This window comes from Bacillus rossius, chromosome 11 (genome assembly GCF_032445375.1).
Source record: "Bacillus rossius redtenbacheri isolate Brsri chromosome 11, Brsri_v3, whole genome shotgun sequence".
In the NCBI taxonomy this organism is placed as follows: Eukaryota; Metazoa; Arthropoda; class Insecta; order Phasmatodea; family Bacillidae; genus Bacillus; species Bacillus rossius.
In genome coordinates, this window is record NC_086338.1 from 17,263,905 (window position 1) to 17,281,904 (window position 18,000).

The 18,000-nt window shown below is 35.8% G+C and overlaps 1 protein-coding gene across 2 annotated transcripts in view; it reads right to left on the reverse strand.

Annotated features, from left to right (window-relative positions):
• The window catches only part of LOC134536500 (5-hydroxytryptamine receptor-like), a 202,503-nt gene that overhangs the window by 16,041 nt on the left and 168,462 nt on the right, over nt 1-18,000 (reverse strand). The window lies entirely within an intron of this gene.

Consider the following 18,000-nt stretch of genomic DNA (forward strand, 5'->3'; position numbering starts at 1 on the left):
AACAACACGCTGCTAACATGGCACTACCGTAGGGTGACCAAACGTCCCGTAAAAATGGGATTGTCCCGTTTTTTAAAGATCGTACACGGGGTCCCGAAAAAGTCTCCCGGGACGCCTAAATGTCCCGTATTTAACGTTGGGTTGATGATACAATTTTATCGCGCCTCTCCTCGGCCCGTCTTCCCCTCTCCTCGACTGTTGAACTCGCCCATTCTGCAGGCGGCTATCCAACCGGAGTCAGACAAGTAAGTGTGGCTGTGGGTGTGGGTGTTTGTCTTGTTACAAGTGTTTGTTTGATGCATCTCATATTGTTATTAATTACTAATTATGCCCAAGCGTCAGTTAAGGAGGAGTACTCTAAAGAATGGAAGTAAATTAAAAAGGGAAGCTATGACAATGAAGCAGAGTGCAAAGTTTGCAATACTGTTTTTAGTATTGCTCATGGTGGACGTTCAGATGAAAAACAACACATCGCATCAGTGAAACATACGAACAGACTGAGTGCCCCAAGTAGCAGTACGTCTCTTGAAAATTATTTTATAAAACACGATTCAAATGAAGAAGCGAAAGTTAGAGCTGCTGAGTTAACTCAGGCCTTTCATACGATCAAGCACCACCACAGCTTCAGGTCAAATGACTGTATCAGTAAGTTAAACAGCGTTATGTTTAGTGACTCTGCAATTGCATCTAAGTTTATCTCTGCCAGAACAAAGCTGTCAGCTCTGATAACTGGCGTTTTAGCTCCATTCAGCTTGAAAACTAGTATTGAACAGATAAATAAATCCCCTTTTAATGGCATTTCAACTGATGCAAGTAATCACAAGGCTGTAAAAATCTTTCCTTTTGTGGTTCAGTTTTTTGACATAAATGAAGGGATTCTGTCAAAGTTATTGAAAGTTGCTTCTTTGCCGTGTGAAACATCAGATGAGATATCTAGTTTATGCTTAAATTGCATTGATGAGTTCAAGTTAAATAAAAACAGTTGCATTGCATTTTGTCGTGATAATACAAAAAACCAAATTTGGTGGTTTGAACAGACAAAACAAAGTATTTAAAAAATTAAAAACTACTTTACATGGTGGTATTGAAGGTGTGGGTTGCCCTGCGCATATATTACATAACTCCATTTGTACAACAGCAGATATATTAAGATGTGACATCGAAGGTATTATTGTCAAACTCTTCTCTTATTTGTCTATATACACCGTGCGAGCAGAGAGGCTAAAATAATTTTGTGAAATGGTCAACGTCGAATATGGCACTATTTTAGTACATTCAAAAACTCGTTGGCTGTCTTTGATGCCTGCAATAGAACGAATTTTAAAACTGTTAGATGCTCTAAAGGATTTCTTTTTAAACGAGAAAAGAGCTTCAAATATTTTGTTAACATTTTTTAATAATCCTTTATGTGAGGCATACCTATGGTTTGTCCATAGCCATTTCAATACTTTTCAGCAAGGAATTAAAAAGATTGAAGGAAGTACAAAAAGTGTTATGGAAATTAATGATGTATTGGAATCTACTCTCACAGCTTTGACCAGAAAAAAAAAGAACAGTTCTTATCATTTAATGTAAAATACAATCTTAAGCGTGGCAGTATTATGCAACAAGAACAAAACGAAATTAACTTCAGAACTGAAGTTAATGACTTTTATGAAACCTGCATACAGTATCTTGAAACATGGAGTGTACCACTCTGCACTTTCTCAAAGTTTAAATGGATGCTTTTGAAAGAGATCCCCAGTTGGGAACAAATTGAAGAAACTATTTGTTACTTCAATGAAAAAAGCATTGACATAAATGATGCTTTGCTATTTTATCAACTGGCACCATTAGTGGATTTTGTAAGTGAAAAAATTAAAGAATAGACTGATGAAGATAAAATACAACCTCAGTGTCACGAAAAATGGGTTTGTTTTTTTTAAAACGCATACCAGGTCAGAACAGCACTCTGAATTTTTGAATATATGCCAGTATGTGTTTGCAATCGCTGCCCATAATGGTAATACTGAAAGAATCTTTTCGCTTATGAACATTCAATGGACGGATGGATGAACAAGATGGGAGTGGTTACCCTTTCTGCAATCTTGCAGGTACTCTACAATTTAAAAATGGATTGTTCTAGTTTTTTAAACTTTATATAGGAAAAGAAAGAGGTTTTAAAATTGGCTGGAACGAAAGAAAAATATCCCCAATTGAAATCATAAAGATTTTAACATAACTTTGACTAAAAATTTTAGTTATTTGTTTAATTATGATTTGAAGTAAGTCATAATACTTATAATAAATAAGTATTCACTGCAAAATTGTTGTTTTTAGTTATTATACGCCTTACAATTTAAATTAAATTACAATCATATTCATAGGTAAATTGAAAAGATTTATAGGTCACAAATTAGCAAAAAAGAGCATGTTTCAATGATTACGTCTCGATGCAGGCCCCTCGGACCCCCTGTAGCTGGAGGGTATCGTCCCCAAACCCTCCTTGGATGTATCCCGTTTTTTCAAGTTTATGATTTAGTCACCCTACACTACCGGCAGCTTTGCACGGTAGCGCTGTGAGAGGGCGGACCAACTGTATAAGGCTTAAATATAAGGGGCCCATTGGATAACAAAAATAAAAAGATTGAATGTAAGCACCTGATCACTGATCAAAAGTACGAATAAATAAAAACACGAGATGGTGCCGAGAAAAATCCCTAATTTGCGGCACAGATTATCTCAGGTAAGTTTAAATATTGGGTATGACTAGCCAAAATACAAAAAAAAAACTACAAAATTTTCTCCATTTTCCAGAATTCCAACTCAGTGAGGTACTAGCTGTGTTGTTACCCATTGCTGAGGGCTCGATTTTCGTTTAATCGCGAAGAGTTCTGAAACACTCACCTCTGTATATACTCATTGATATCGCTTATATATAACGGATATCCGCAGTATCATCACCACACAATGGCATGGAAAAATAAAAACATATTGTTACGATTTTTTAAAATAATCGTCGTGGGAAGAACTAGGTTCGTATAGGGATGGCCCAATTATTTGTTTATTTAGCACAGTATTGTTGACTGCTAATATTTACAACACTTAAACATAATCTTACTTAAATGCCTACTAATCAATTACTCTCCCTCAGTATCTCAAGTCATTACACACCGCACACCTCGCTGGGCCGCACCCCTCGCGCAACTCTCGCCTCAGCACTCCTCGTGGACCTCCGTCACCGAACTCTCATCGCACTCCGTCATAGCCGTCACACTTCCCTCGCCGAGTCATGTCGTGGAGGTCGGCGTCCTGCCTTATATAGACCCTGGCGCCCTTCTAAAAGTGACGAGCGTGGCTGGGGCCAGTCGCGTCATCCCGCGCCGACCCGACGCCCGAAGCGTCGAGAAGGACATCGGCAGCTCTCGCGATGGTCCGCGGAATTCCCTAAGGCTGTCCGGCGTCGAGGCAGGGCGCCGCGCGGGGAGTAGAGAGGAGGAGGGTGGTAATCCGGCCAGGAATGCGTGGCCTGTCCCACGTCAGTGGGCTACTCGACACGCGCCTCACGCCAGCCGACGCGCGTCACGGCCCTGCTCGCGCTTGTAACAATATGTGTATGAGAACTTATTAAAGAAAAACTAGATGATTTTGCAAACGAAATGATTATCGGAACTTAAACATAGGCTGTACGCTAGTACCTATTGCTATCTCTGTAGAGGCCCGTGTCGCCTAGCTATATCATTATAGAAGGATGTTAATGACTGTTCCACAAGTAACTATTGTTTGACGGGATAAACTAACTGTGAGTTTTTATTACATTATGTGGCTACTTCTGTTCCAGAATAATCGAAATCGGTTAGAAAGAAACAATGGAGTAACAAATTGAATGTTTCTTACAAAATCACGACCTTATTACTGAATCGATTTTGATAAAATTTAAAACGGGCATAAAATCCCGAACTTCTGCGAACACTTCATTTGTAGTGATACAGTTGTTTTAATGAAAATTTACAAATTCTCAAATATCTATAATTTTACACAAATACTTCTGTTCCATTTACAAAAAAAAAATTACATTCTAAATTTTTTTTTGCCTTTGAAATCTTAATTTAGTGTAATTTTCACGCAGTTTGCAGTCGCCATGATAAACCTTGGCGCGTCTGGTTGGCGAGTCACATTCGCGTTTATTTGCCGTTGAATATCTTCTTCAACAAGTCAGATGTTTTGAGGGCACAGTTTTCTCTTTCTTGGTCATGTCGTGCATAGCTCGTGGAGTAGGCCTACTTGCCTGATTCAACCCTTCCACCAAGTGGGGCGTGCATACATCCTGTATGAAACTTCATATCTTTTAACATAATTTTAAAACGAAATTTTTCATGTTAAATGTATACTTTGTGTAATCTTTTCTTGTTAATGCTTAGAGCTCGAGTCAATATTTATTATTTTTGGCCAGTTTTTTTTATCTTAGACCAGTCAATATTTAACTGCAATATTTGTTGTATTGGTTTGCGGCATATATTAAATGTTTCATTGCTTCTATTGCTATATATACAACTCATGACTTACCCTGATTTTTTTTCTTGAATAGAATTATTTATCCACGGTTGTCACGAATCCATTGTTTTGGTGAAGTTTCCCCTACACAGATTTCTAATACTTGCCCTGTATCAGAACACAGCCATTCATCGTTTTGTGTTTTATTTCTCCTATGTGCAAGGAAGAATTTTAACCTATTGGGATCTGAGTGAACCCAATGCGTTGCACGTTTATTGGATGGAATTTATCTTCAAGCAAAGTGACTTTGGGACAAATTATTTTACTGAAATGTTTGTAAATTTTTCAGGCGAAGTGATTTGAAGCTAAATTAAAATAAAATATTTCCCCGCAAAAAATTCACACCTATTATTACAAATTAAATTTCAGATATAAAAATATAATAAAAAAATTATTAGCAACGAACACACTGACGATAATGTGTGTTTTAGAACTGATTCACGAACAGAAATGACCTGACCTATTTCAAAAGTCTTTAAAATCGGACCACAAAAAATAATACAGGTTTTATTTCAGAAAAAAAATCCCTTTTGGCACATATTACATGCGTAGCTAGATTTAGAAGTACCTATTTACTATATAAATATTTTGGAAACTTTTTTAAACTTCTGGAACATTTTAAGAAACATATATATATATATATATATATATATATAATATTTATGTTTTCCAATATAAAAAAAAAGATCAATTAAATATTTGCTTCTTTTCCATGCAGCGAAAATACTACGTAAATTTAAACTCAATATATCCAGCATTGAAAAGCTTAGAATTAATTCCATACTATATTATAATAAAGTATTTTTTTACCATTAAACACTATCTTTCAAACCTTGCACTAACAGCGAAGTCATATAAACATTTACTTTGCACCAAGATTTCAAATAATATTAATTAAGATGGTTAAAATATATTGGAACGAATATGATACTTAGAAAGTTATGATTTTTTTTTTTTTAATTTCACCCTCTATTTTTACGGTAATTATACGTTTCTTAAAAAATAGTTTCAGCCAAAGTTACTGACACAGTTTAGAATTTATACAATAAAATATAAAGATAATGTTTTTACTTTCAAACCTTGTTGTTTCCACCCCTTGCAGTAATGGTTGGTTGGATAAATGATTGATTTTAAATTAATATTGAGAAAGTGAAACAAAATTAAAAATGGATTCGAAACTATAGGTACATGGTAGGGAAGTTTTATTTATTTTCTAATTACAACCCTAGGTTTTATCAACCCCTTGCAAAAATGGTTTGTAATATCAAAAGTTGTTTCAAAGAAAAGTTTAAGATAAACATTATACGATTTACAAACAGTTGTATCCATACTAGGGAAGTTATGAATTTTGTTTTGTCTACCAACCTTTGTTTATTCCAGTCCTGGCAGTTATGGTTGATCCTAGAAAAAATTGTTTCAGACAAAACGTTAAGATAATATTTATACCGTTTACAAACAATTTGAACGGATTTAATAGTGTGCATACATATTATGGGAGTTATGTATTTTTTTTTCAACTCCTGTTTTTTACACCCCTTGCAGTAATAAAAAGTCACATAGAAAATAATTTTGAACGAAAGTTGTAGATAATATTTTTAGGGTTTGCAATAAAAAGGAGTGAATTTAATAGAGTACAAGCTACAGATTTTGAGATTTTTTAAAAATTTCTCCCCTTGTTTTAAACCCCCATGAGCCAATGGTTTATTTTATCAAGAAATTTTCAGACAAAAGTTATAGATTAAAATTATGCAATTTACAAACACTCCAAACGAATTAGATGGTGTGCCTACGAAATGAGTTATAATTTTTTTTGTCCTCCAACCCTTGTTTTTTCACCTCTTGCAGTTATTGTTAGTCGTATCAAAATTGTTTTTAGACAAACGTTTTCGGCATTACTCCTAAGACTCGTGATACGTTCAAACGGATGTAATATTAATCATATTATGGGGTTATAACAATTTTTCGGTTTTTCAATTAAAATTTTTCCATTTCTACCCCTTTGGTCGGATATTGCCCATTAACGAACTCGATAGAGATTTCCAGTGTTAATATTTTATGTATCAGTTTGGAAGTGAGTTATTGAGTTCATAAAAAAGCCATATAAATATAGATATATAAATAAATGAATAAATATATAAAATTTAAAGTTAACGTAAGTTTTGGTGTCTGTGAACCATGAAACGTAAAACTTTAAACAAATTTTCTGAAAGACGCACCACGGTAACGGCTACACTAGGTAGTATTTCTTCTAAATCTACCTAAAATTCAAGTATTCTTCGAGGCTTTGTGATCAACGAACCATAATAAATAAAGACCCGGAAATTTCGCTGATTCATTTAGTCGCAAGCTAGAATGCAAACCTTCACACTCTCGCACTGTGTTCATAATTGGCACGCAGTTATTTCGACACACCCCTCTACGACCGTGAGCCAATGATGCCCAGCTAGGAGAGAAGTGAGCGAATCAGGTAGTGCCAAATAACAAGGATAAAAATGTTCTCGCTAAGAAATCAACCAATGGGAAAGTAAACATGGGTCGAGCACACCTATAACTTTGAATTCTATCCTGAGGCCAGAAGAATCCGCGAAATTCTCGGGTCTCTTTAACTTTAATCGCGAGCAAGATATATATACACAGCAGGCTAATGCTCAGGTGAGAACCAATAAATCTGCAAAAGTAGCGATCATTCAGGGAGTTATGATCGGGGTTATACGGTTATTGGAAAAAACGGACTGATTGAAAGCGGTGAGACCTCCTAGGCGGGATCGGGTTCAGCTGCGTTGTGTTTTTCAGCGACATGCCCGGCCAGAACTAGAAGTGCAACAATTCCGGGCACGATAAATGTAAGACTGTTATTGTTTGAAATGTTTAGTGTAAGAGACGCATGTTTTTTTTTAAACTTCCCGCGCTTCAAGATATCAGCACTACGTATTAAACTGGGATATTACCTAAGTTCGTCGAAGTAAAATGTTAGGATAGGTTAGGTTATGGCAGCGAAATAATTAATAGTTCTTTATGGATTATTTTCCGGGACGGTTCGGTTATCGTGACTAAAATGAAAGGTTGCTTAGGTAGGTTAGTGTTATTCACAATACTCTATGATTGTAAAAAAATATAAACCTTTGCAATGTGGTGTATTTTTTTTCACAAGCGATCGATTAAATCCGGAGAGCTTCGGAAGTGTTTGGGTGTGACTTTCATCCGTGTGAACTGTAGGCTTCCCTCAAGTTAGTTGCCTGCCAAGCCTAGCTACCCCGCGGCTTCCAATGAAGAAGCTGTTCAAAGTTATTAGAAGAAGTTATCAGAAGTTATCGTCTTATCGGGGCAAATACGTGTTCGGGCCGTTCGGGTATTTCCGTAAAATGATGAAAGTACCTTTGAAAGTAAACCAATTATTTTAGTTGTATGGGATTTTAGAGCAGTGATAAAATAACTGAATATAAATTGCCTATAGAACGCAGTGAGTTAAAATAAAATAATTACTTGGCAAGAAACTACATCAAGCCGATCAGCACTCAATCAGTACGCTAGAATTCCGAAAAAATGACGATGTACTGAAGTTATGTGGAATCTATATTTCATAAAAAAATTGATTTATGGTTTATAAATTATCGCTAATAAATATTTCCTGGCCGTAATAAATATTACACATTACATTGACGCAGTGCACGTTATGTTAGTTCACACATCTTTTTATGCAGTTTCGAATCTCAAAGTGGTTGGTATTGTATATTTATTCATGTACCGCAACATGAAAAACGAATATTTAATTTCAAGGAATGAACTGAAAAAATACGAGAGATATCAGAAGCAAAATTTTGAGATCCGTAAATAAGCTGCAAAATTAAAATAATTCTTCAGCACTGGCTTATATTTATTGCAGCAGTTTCATAAATTAGTTAATATTTTTGCGAAACATTTAATAAAATAACATATACATCTTTTTAAATGCAGAAGTGTTGTGGTACTATGAAACCGATACGCCTCTACCAACATTGTTCATCATAGTTGTTAAAATAAATAGTTTAGGCTTAAGCTGTGAAAGCCAAAAACATAAGAATGTTTAAATACAATATGTACTTGCACCAAGTCATAATTTGTTGTGCCTATATTTACTAAAACAGAAAATTTAACGGATACGAAGATTTCAGCAGGTAGGATTTAGCCACTTGTATAATTTAAATTCCTGTGGTTTCGTAATTCAACACGTACGCCAAACACATTTGAATAATTTCAGCTCAAGAGTGGTATATTACGACCTTGGAAGCGGTTTATATTAGACTATCATGGCGGTTAATTGTGCTAAAAAGCACACCTGATGCCAATTTACATGTTTGCGAGAGAAAAGTTCATAAAAAATCGGTTTGAAATGGGTTTTACAGTCCATTACGATTAGAAACGAAAATTGTAGTCAATTGTACCAGGGTTGCAATCTACAGCTTATCAAGGCTTTTAAATTTTACGCTGGCACAAACCCGAAATTTTAATAAAAGTCATTTTTGAATGACGTTACTAATAATTAAAATATTATATCCTGAAAAAAAAAAAATTTTTACCCTTGTTAAAACAATAATCGCCGTTGCGGGGAAAATACCGAGTTCGCAAATGGATATACAAATTAAAGATTTTACTACACAGTTTTATTGATTACCAATATTTACATCACTAACAAATAATCAATTACACTTAAAAAATGTTGCTTCCCCAGTCACTCGTCTTCATACACCACACACCTCGCTGGGCCGCACCTCTGGCACAACTCTCGCCGCAGCACCCCTCGTGGACCTCCGTCGCCGCACTCCGCCGCCGCCGTCGCACTTCCCTTCGCCGAGTTCCCCTCTCTACGCTTCGCTCGGAAGATCGCTCGGGACTCTCGCCGCACCCGCGATACTATCGCCCCGAAAAACCGCTGCGAGGCCGGCGTCCCGGGCTTATATAGGCCCAGGTGCCATTTATAGAATTGACTGGCGCGGCTGGGGCCAGTCGCGTCATTCCGCGCCGACCCGACGCCCAAAGCGTCGAGAAAAGCATCGGCAGCTCGCGTGGAATTCCCAATTGCTGCCAGGTGCCAGGTAGCAGCGCCGAGGCAGGGCACCGCTGGGGTAAGGGGAGGGCGCGCGCGGCATGTCTCACGTTGCGGCGGCCACGTGACGTCAGTGGCCGTGCGGGGCCGCCAGCCAGCTCCGAACCTGCACGCGTCGCGGCCCTGCTCACGTTCGTAACAATATTTATTGGTCGCTTCGTTCGTTTCATTTATTATTAACGTGATTAATAAAGTTTAATATTATAAGGCCCGTTTTATAATGCCATTGAAGAGACACGGATGTTGTATGCTTGTACGTAAATCACGGAAATACGAGTAGTACCTATCTACATGATACGCATGCATACATGGATGCGTTCGTATTATCTGGGAAACTACAATATCTCCTGTTTACGTTACACTGCATACCATTAGGAGAGGAGTATTTGACCACTATGGTAGCCATTTTTGATTAAGTAAGTTTTAAATAATTCAAAAAGAGCTTCAAGTACAAGGACATTTGTATACGGCCACTGTCCTATGAATACTTTTATGTTTATTTTTACTATATATGTTAATCTGAACTGTATTATCGTATGTTATAGTCATTAATTTTTCTATAAATTGAGTAATTCGTTACCGTAATATTCTAAACATTTTATAGCTTCAATAACCTACCTTGACATTCATTCTTTAAATGTCTGCACATTGTGAACTGCATTAGTAGGTTAGTAATTGAACTTTAAATCTAACACCTGTAGGTAACGTTGCAACTATTGTGTTAGTCACAAAATATCCAAGCACTCTCTCTCATTGGTTGCCGTTTGTTATATATTCCGTGTAGTCTTGAAATCGGCAGCTGGATAGTGAAACGTAAAACATCTTGCTCTCCCGAGTTTCCGTATCCGTTTTTTTGCGTTCCCGACTTATAATGGAATGGGCCTAAACGCATTACAAACGTGAGCATGACAGAGTGGCGAGGGAACTGGCACCGCGTTAGACAAAAAGTGAGCGAGTGCTTCAGTAATCCCCAGTGCTGTGCAAACATCTAACCTCTGTAACGAGCAAGTTCTCATGTTGTTAATAAACTTACAACACGAAACTACGACACTAAATGCAGAGCGGGGTTAAATATTCTAAAATTGTATTTTTCAACTAAATTTACTAACGCGAATCACACGTAGTTTCCTCACCCGCCGCTAGAATTACTTGATGGAACAGCTACTACTATGCTTATGTAATCATTAGATTTGCATAGCGAAAGGTTAAACTATGTAATGAAACTGTTTCGATAAAAGCGTCTTTGGAACTGAATTTGACAATTAATGACATGATGTAAGTTTTTGGACATACGCCATTGCTAAATCACATGTGTCTGTAGAAGAAAACTACAAAAAACACAAAAGACAAAAACACAAATTAATCAATAAATTGCTGTTGTCAACAGGATATAAATACCACATAATATTCCATAACAAAAATATGGTCAACAAACAAAGAAAAACAAAGAAAAATGGACTAACAGAACGAAAAAAAAAACCCACAAATGATGACAGCACAGAAAAATTGAACCCATGTGCTTTAGCAATGGCGTATGTCCAAAAGCTTACATCAAGTCATGCACTCCTATTGCACAAATCTTTCAAAGATAATTGGCAATTAATGTTATTAAAATACTGCCCATCTGGTAAAAATTCACTAAACAGTTAATACTCTTAAGTTTCCCTTTGGCTTTGTGAACATTGGTTGGTGCCATCCGCCACAGATGGCAGGCACCGTGGTTACATATTTCCGTTCCATGCAACTTCCCTTCCCTTCAGGGAGTTACTGCTACCAATTGCCATATATCGAGAGTTCAAATGTTACACAGCAAAAACAACCGTTCACCGAATCATGACAAACTGTAACTACATAATTTTGTTGTGCAAACATGAATAACTCTTTGATTGATGACAGTTCAATAAAGAATCAAACATGCTATACTTCTGAAAAAATTCTCAATACGACTTATGCATGAAAATTTTTTTAATTTGGTAACTTTGACAATTCATACTAAGAATAAATAGTTCGTTTTTTTAACATAACAAGTTGTTTGAAAATATTGTTTATTTAAGCAAATAGCTTGTTATGTTGGCAAAGCATATTTGTTTTACAGTATGAATAGTCAAAATATCCGTTTCAAAAATTTAGCCGCATAAAACGCACCAATAATTTTTTCCCAAACATATAACGTTTTAATTTTATTTTTAATTAGTTTTAATAGTAGGAATGCGTAATAAGGATTGCGAGACCAAAATTAGCTGTCACAGTATATACATATCTAATGATTTAGTGTACGAGAGGAATTTTAAAACTTATGAAAAAATGCATAGGCCTACAACTCATAAACGTAACACTTTTTAATTTTAGTTTTTGAATAAGAACATTAACCTATTAGCTGTTCTCGACTTGACGTTGATTTATGGGCCATCTGTTTATAAAATCTTTCACAAATGCTTTCTGCAGTTATGTAAGTATGTAAAAAATGTTGTGATTCTAAACTTTTAAGAACAAAAATATTAAGTAGGTAATATTTACTATTTAATTCTTCTTTGCTATCCGAAGCCAAAATATTACTTTTATCATTATTTAAAATGCATTTTGACTATATAATATAAAATTTTCCATTAATATACTTGATATTTGAAATTGTTATTGAACCGAAAAATCCTCAAAAATTTGGTTAAAACTGCAAAAAAATTGTTTTTCACACGAGAGGATCCATGCTGAATACCAGCGTGGATAGCCGGACTCCAGGTAGATTTCAAAGAAAGACTGCCTATTGTAGCCGTTACCATGGCGCGACTCAGGGAAAAATGTTTTCGTAGTTCTTCGTTTCATGGTTCATTGGCCGAAAACCAGTCAACTCAAAAGTGTGTATATATAGGCTATATATAAATTTTTATGGACATCATAAATGCCGTAATTTTTCAAGATCACTTTCAAACCAATACATATAATACAATAATAGAGAATCTCGGCCGTAATTTGTTAATGATCAAAATCTGACCAAAGGTGTAGAAGTGTTTTAAAAACTGAAAAATCGTTTTAAAAACATTCATATGAGAAATATCGCAATTTTAATGAAGTTTTCATATTTATTTAAAAGAATACCAAAAATTTTGACAAAATAAACTTTTTTTTGAACAACCATAACTTCAAGGGTTAGAAAAAACAGGGTTTGGTGGACAAACAAAATTCATAACTCCCTTAGTAGGCACACCATCAAAACAGTTCAAATTGTTTACAAATATTTCAAATATCATCTTAAAATTTAGTCAGAAACAATGTTTGATAAGATGAATAATTGATAGAAGGGGTTGAAAAAATCGGGGTTGAACTAAAAAAAAAAACATATTTCCATACCATTTACAATATAATATAACCTTACTCTTATTTATTACAATATTTCTGAATATCTCAAGCGTTTGGCTGAAAATTTTTTCATGAGACGAACTATTTATTATGCGAGGGGCAGAAACAAAAGGGTTTAAAAAAAAAAAAAATGAAAGCTCTCTCATTACGGATACTATAAAATTCGTTCAAAATTATTGTAAACTTTCTAAAAAAATATTTTAAACCTTGGGCCAAAACAATTTTTTTTTGAAATATATAGCGTTTGAAGGTAAAATAAATTCATAACTACCTTAGTAGGCATAGTATGAAATCCGTTACAATTATTCAATGCTGGATGCATTATATTTAAAACATTTGAAACATCTTTGCTACATGGATTATGAGTAAATTTTTAATCGATTATTTTGGATAGTTGGAGAAAATATTGAATATTGTGTACATAAATGAAGTTTCCCAAAATTCTGCAGAAGTTTCTAGAAATCTTCAGAAAATTATAGAATGTGAGACATGAAATAGGTACGAACAAAATCTACCTGCGCCTGTGAAACCTGGGCTGTGCCGAAGGGGATGGTTTTAATTTTATATATGGCTTCTAGAATTATCTTCAAACAATTTCAAGAATGGTTTTTTAACACAGGCCAATCCTAATTCCCTTTCATAAGTTATTTAACGTTATGCCTTTGAGTCTTGTGTTACCTCCCTTTAGACGAGACGTAGAGATTCAATAAAATATCAAAACTAAAAAAAAAAAAATACATATTTTACTAAAAAGTAAAATAATTTATAGTATTCGGTACACTAAAAACATGGCTGATTTAAAAGTGGAGATATTTTCAATAGAGTTTAAAATCCAGGCTCTGTCATACATTAAATGCAGGTACCGTAAAAAGTATTTTACTCCAGGGTCTCTAACTGTTATGAACGCTACTGAGACACCTGAAAGAAATAAAGCTCAGTCGCGAAAAGAAGACTTCAGTTAAAATTCGAGGAGTCTATATCGATATAGTGTTCGTTTGCCAATTTTATTCTGTCTGTAATTAGCAAAAAAAAAAAAAAAAACTGCCTGTCCTCGATTGCTACATGTTGGTGATTGTACTGTTATATATCAAGCAAAATCTTTTATGAAATTATTTGATAAAATCCTCAGAATTATTTTGTAATCGTTATAAACAAGATAATTTTAGCAAAAATGGTATTTGACGATTTTTAAAATTTTGTTTATAGTGTACAGTTCAATGTAGTATTGGCTTTGTCTGCTCAACATCTGGACAATCAGAGGGGGAAAAAGTATTTATTTTATGAGGCGGAAAAATATAAACTTTAATAAAGGAAAATGTATGATGGCATGAGACCAAGGTTCTGTCTTGTGCTCCGTGGGAAGTTCTGTGTTTGAGTATGATGTATTACATACCGCACCGACTGAAAATGCACTCGTCCGCTCATGCGACGTAAAAAAAATATCACGTGAGTACTGTGGATGGAAAGAAAAAAATACGCTAACCCATTTCAAGAGAACACTCTCCCAAGAGAAGAGAGAATAGGAAATGAAGGGCAAGAGGAAAAGGTTTGCAGACACGCAAATGAAGTTGGAAACGTTGATAAAGCCAACGTTTTCGTGACGTGAATACACAGCGAACTTTCAGAATTATGAAGTTGAAATTTGATGTTCAACCTAATATTTGCTCAGTTAATGTTCTGGAAGAACATTGCGCCGCACGAACGTTTCTTACCTTCACGGTAGATAAATAAATAGGTTGGAATTTTGCACTGCTGAATTTAAATAATGATCCGCGGAAAATATTGTGAACTACACTTAAAACATATATTTTGAATTTTGAATTGGTTGTTTGTTTTTTGAGAAATTTTCTACTTGACGAAATTGTTGCTTTTTTAAGAAAAGTAATTTCTGCTGTGTAATAATCTCCTAAAATAAACTTCGAATTTTAAACAGTATTTACAGTAAACAACAGAGAAAACATCACTACAAATCACTAGGAACTGATGATTTGGAATCATTGAAAGACTGAAAGACTGATGCTTATTCCTTTGTTGAGACGTCTTTGAACAGTGGACATTTTTTTCCAAGTGTGTAGATTACCGTCAATGAACCGAAAATGTTTTCAGTCCTTACAATGAATGAGCATTGTGACTATAAAAAAAAATCTCTCTATGAATGAATTAAAGAAGTAAGGTTAAGAATTTAAAGCCGTCATCTTGGTTTCAACATTTTCTGCGCTTTTACTATATTTATATCTTTATATGTCAGAAATATGGCTTCTTTAAGACGGTAATAACATGTTAAGATATTTTCCAAAAAGCATTATATAATGTCTGTTCAAAGTATTAATTTTGTTTCATTAATCAAAAAAAAAAATCACTACCATTTGTCCACGACTCCTCAGCCAGTCGCTATAAATTTCAAGTAATTCATCAAACTATACCATGCTTTCACAATCTTTAAAAGTAAACTATATAAAACAATTACGGCCAAAAACTGGTGACTTAAAGGTGGAATTATTTGGTTCCTGTATTTACCCTTTTAACGTAAATCCAAAATTTAACTGATCTTCATTTGTTGTTTTTTGTTTCGTAATTTGTTATCTTTAATGTCGAAAAACGTACCTTAAAACAATAACTAAAAAAAATCACAGATTGAGTTTATTAAATAGTTTCACGTGACGGTTCTGTGTACAGACAACAAACAAAAAGTGCCAAATGCACGGTCTAAGCGAAGCGTCAAGCGTAACCCCTCCTAAACCTATAAATTCGTTTACGCTCATTCCGGGGGCCACCTCATCCCCACCCCCTAGGCCAAGGCGTGCTCCGCGGGTAAACGAGGCGATTACTCTTTCCGAACTGCGGGTAATCGGATTCCGGGCGAGGCCTGCAGTTGGGGGTCCGTGCCCAATCTCTGCCCGCCCGCAGCCCTCAAGTTGGGCGCACCCCACCCTACTGCCGCCACGCACCTCATGTTCACAGGCCCCGAGTCTGCTGCCCGACTACTCCGCGCTCCTTCATGGGCAGCCTTCTTTTCACAGACGAAGAGCCAAACGCCCGATCATGCATCTTCGGTTTTTTTTTGTTCATTGCAAATAAATATGGCGGTGTTGATAAAAGGATACTAATGGTCAATTAGGTTAGGTTAGCTACATTATAAATACTTTAAAACTTTGTGGACGGTTGATTCGGTTAGTATAGCTACATTAAAGATACGAAGAAAAAAAAATGAACTTCGGGGAACTTCGGGTTTTGGCTCTCTCGTCTGTGAAAAGAAGGCTGCCCTCCTTTATACAAGTTCGAGTTTATTTTGCTGTCGTTCTAAATGAAAGTTACTCTACGGCTCGGTTCCACACAGAATGTTTGTTATTTCATCAGTTAAATTATCCAGCCAAGGACTGACATATTTTTGAAGTGAAACTACTTTGCTGAGGGGGCTAAAATTTTCGAGCCTTACGAATATTTTGATCGCGTAAGAGGAATAGTTAGGTAGGTGGTGGGGGTACAAGTAAAGCACGAGACGGCAGGGGAGAGGAAAAAATGACGCAGGATATTAGCACACTTGCATGCTTACACACTTGCATTCTTGCTCACTTGCACATTTACATACTTACATACTTGTACACTTGCAACTTGCACAATATCATAACTTAGCACTCCCATACTTGCATACATTTTTTTGACTTGACAACGTCTAATAAATCGATGAACGCCGGCCGCACGCACGAAAAAGTGTCCCGTAACGCACATTATCCCGTTACGCTGTGTCCCGTTACGATCATTGTACGCTTGCGCCGCATTTATCACTCTTCCACTCGATTGGAACAACCATCGATTTGACTTTTTCGAGGCACATTAAACTTGAAACACTCCCATTCGTTTCCTACTTTTCCTATCATCGTCCTATCCTTAACAGAATAACACAGATAGGAAGAAGTTAAATAGCAAACATGTATAGAAGTTATAGTTAAAAATATAATCTCTTCGTTAAAGTTATAAACATATTTGAATTAATGAGTGCAAATAAAAGTAAATTTATCAATTAAATTGTAGATATCATTTCACTCCTTCTTTGTATCCATACAAAATAGTGATAATTCAATAAAAATGATTCAATTTTATTCATAAAAGTATGCAATCATTTCATCAATGTTTTGTTATGACGTTGTCACGTTAAACTATCGTCCGTAAACCGACATTACAGACAACCAATTTTTTTACTTAATTTTTTGCCCTTATTTGACGATCCTTGTTTCTTGTACCCTTTATTTCTATTCTTGACCACTGGGCCTCCTTTTCGTTTGGTTTCAGTGAGGTCCAGGATATGGTCAAAGAGTTGGGGTCTTTCTCCGGTTCAAGTCCATCGCTAAGTTCAGCCACTAGCTGACATTCTTTTCCTTGATGAATTGATATGAATTCCACGTGTTTCTACAGCCGGTTAACATCATAGCCGCCACATTTTCTCCTCGCTTCTAGTCAGCGCCAGAGTGAACAGTCAACGATATTTGATATTGTCAAATCAGAAATTGTTACCTAAAATATACATAGACCCGCATTGGTTGGGCTAACAAATCTTTTAAGGCAGTAAATTTTACAATGAACTATCCTAGTTAAATTATAACATTTTTTTTTTGTTTTGTAAATCTTGATTATGATATGTCTCATTTGGTCAAAGTAGAATGTTAAATTTGTATTCCAGGTACATATTGTCGCGTAGCTCAAAATTATCATTAATTTATTTAATTAGTTTATTTGTTGAAAATACAATTTTAAATTCTTTTCGCTAGTTCGGGACTTGGTTTCCCTCACGCTAAGATGGGGTAACACCTTTGTTGGATTTGGGTTTGCGGGGGGGCTGGAAGAGTGCGAGTCTTGCACGTCTTTGTCTGGGAACGCAGGCGTGACCGCGTTTCAGCCAGGCCAGCTGACACGTTGTTTGCTGCAGTTCCAGAGAAACGCGGCGCAGACTTGTTTGTCGTTTTTTTTTGAGGCCAGCTGAGAGCGCAGATTGTGCGCAGTCGCCGTGCGCAGGCGAGTGTCGCAATCTAGCG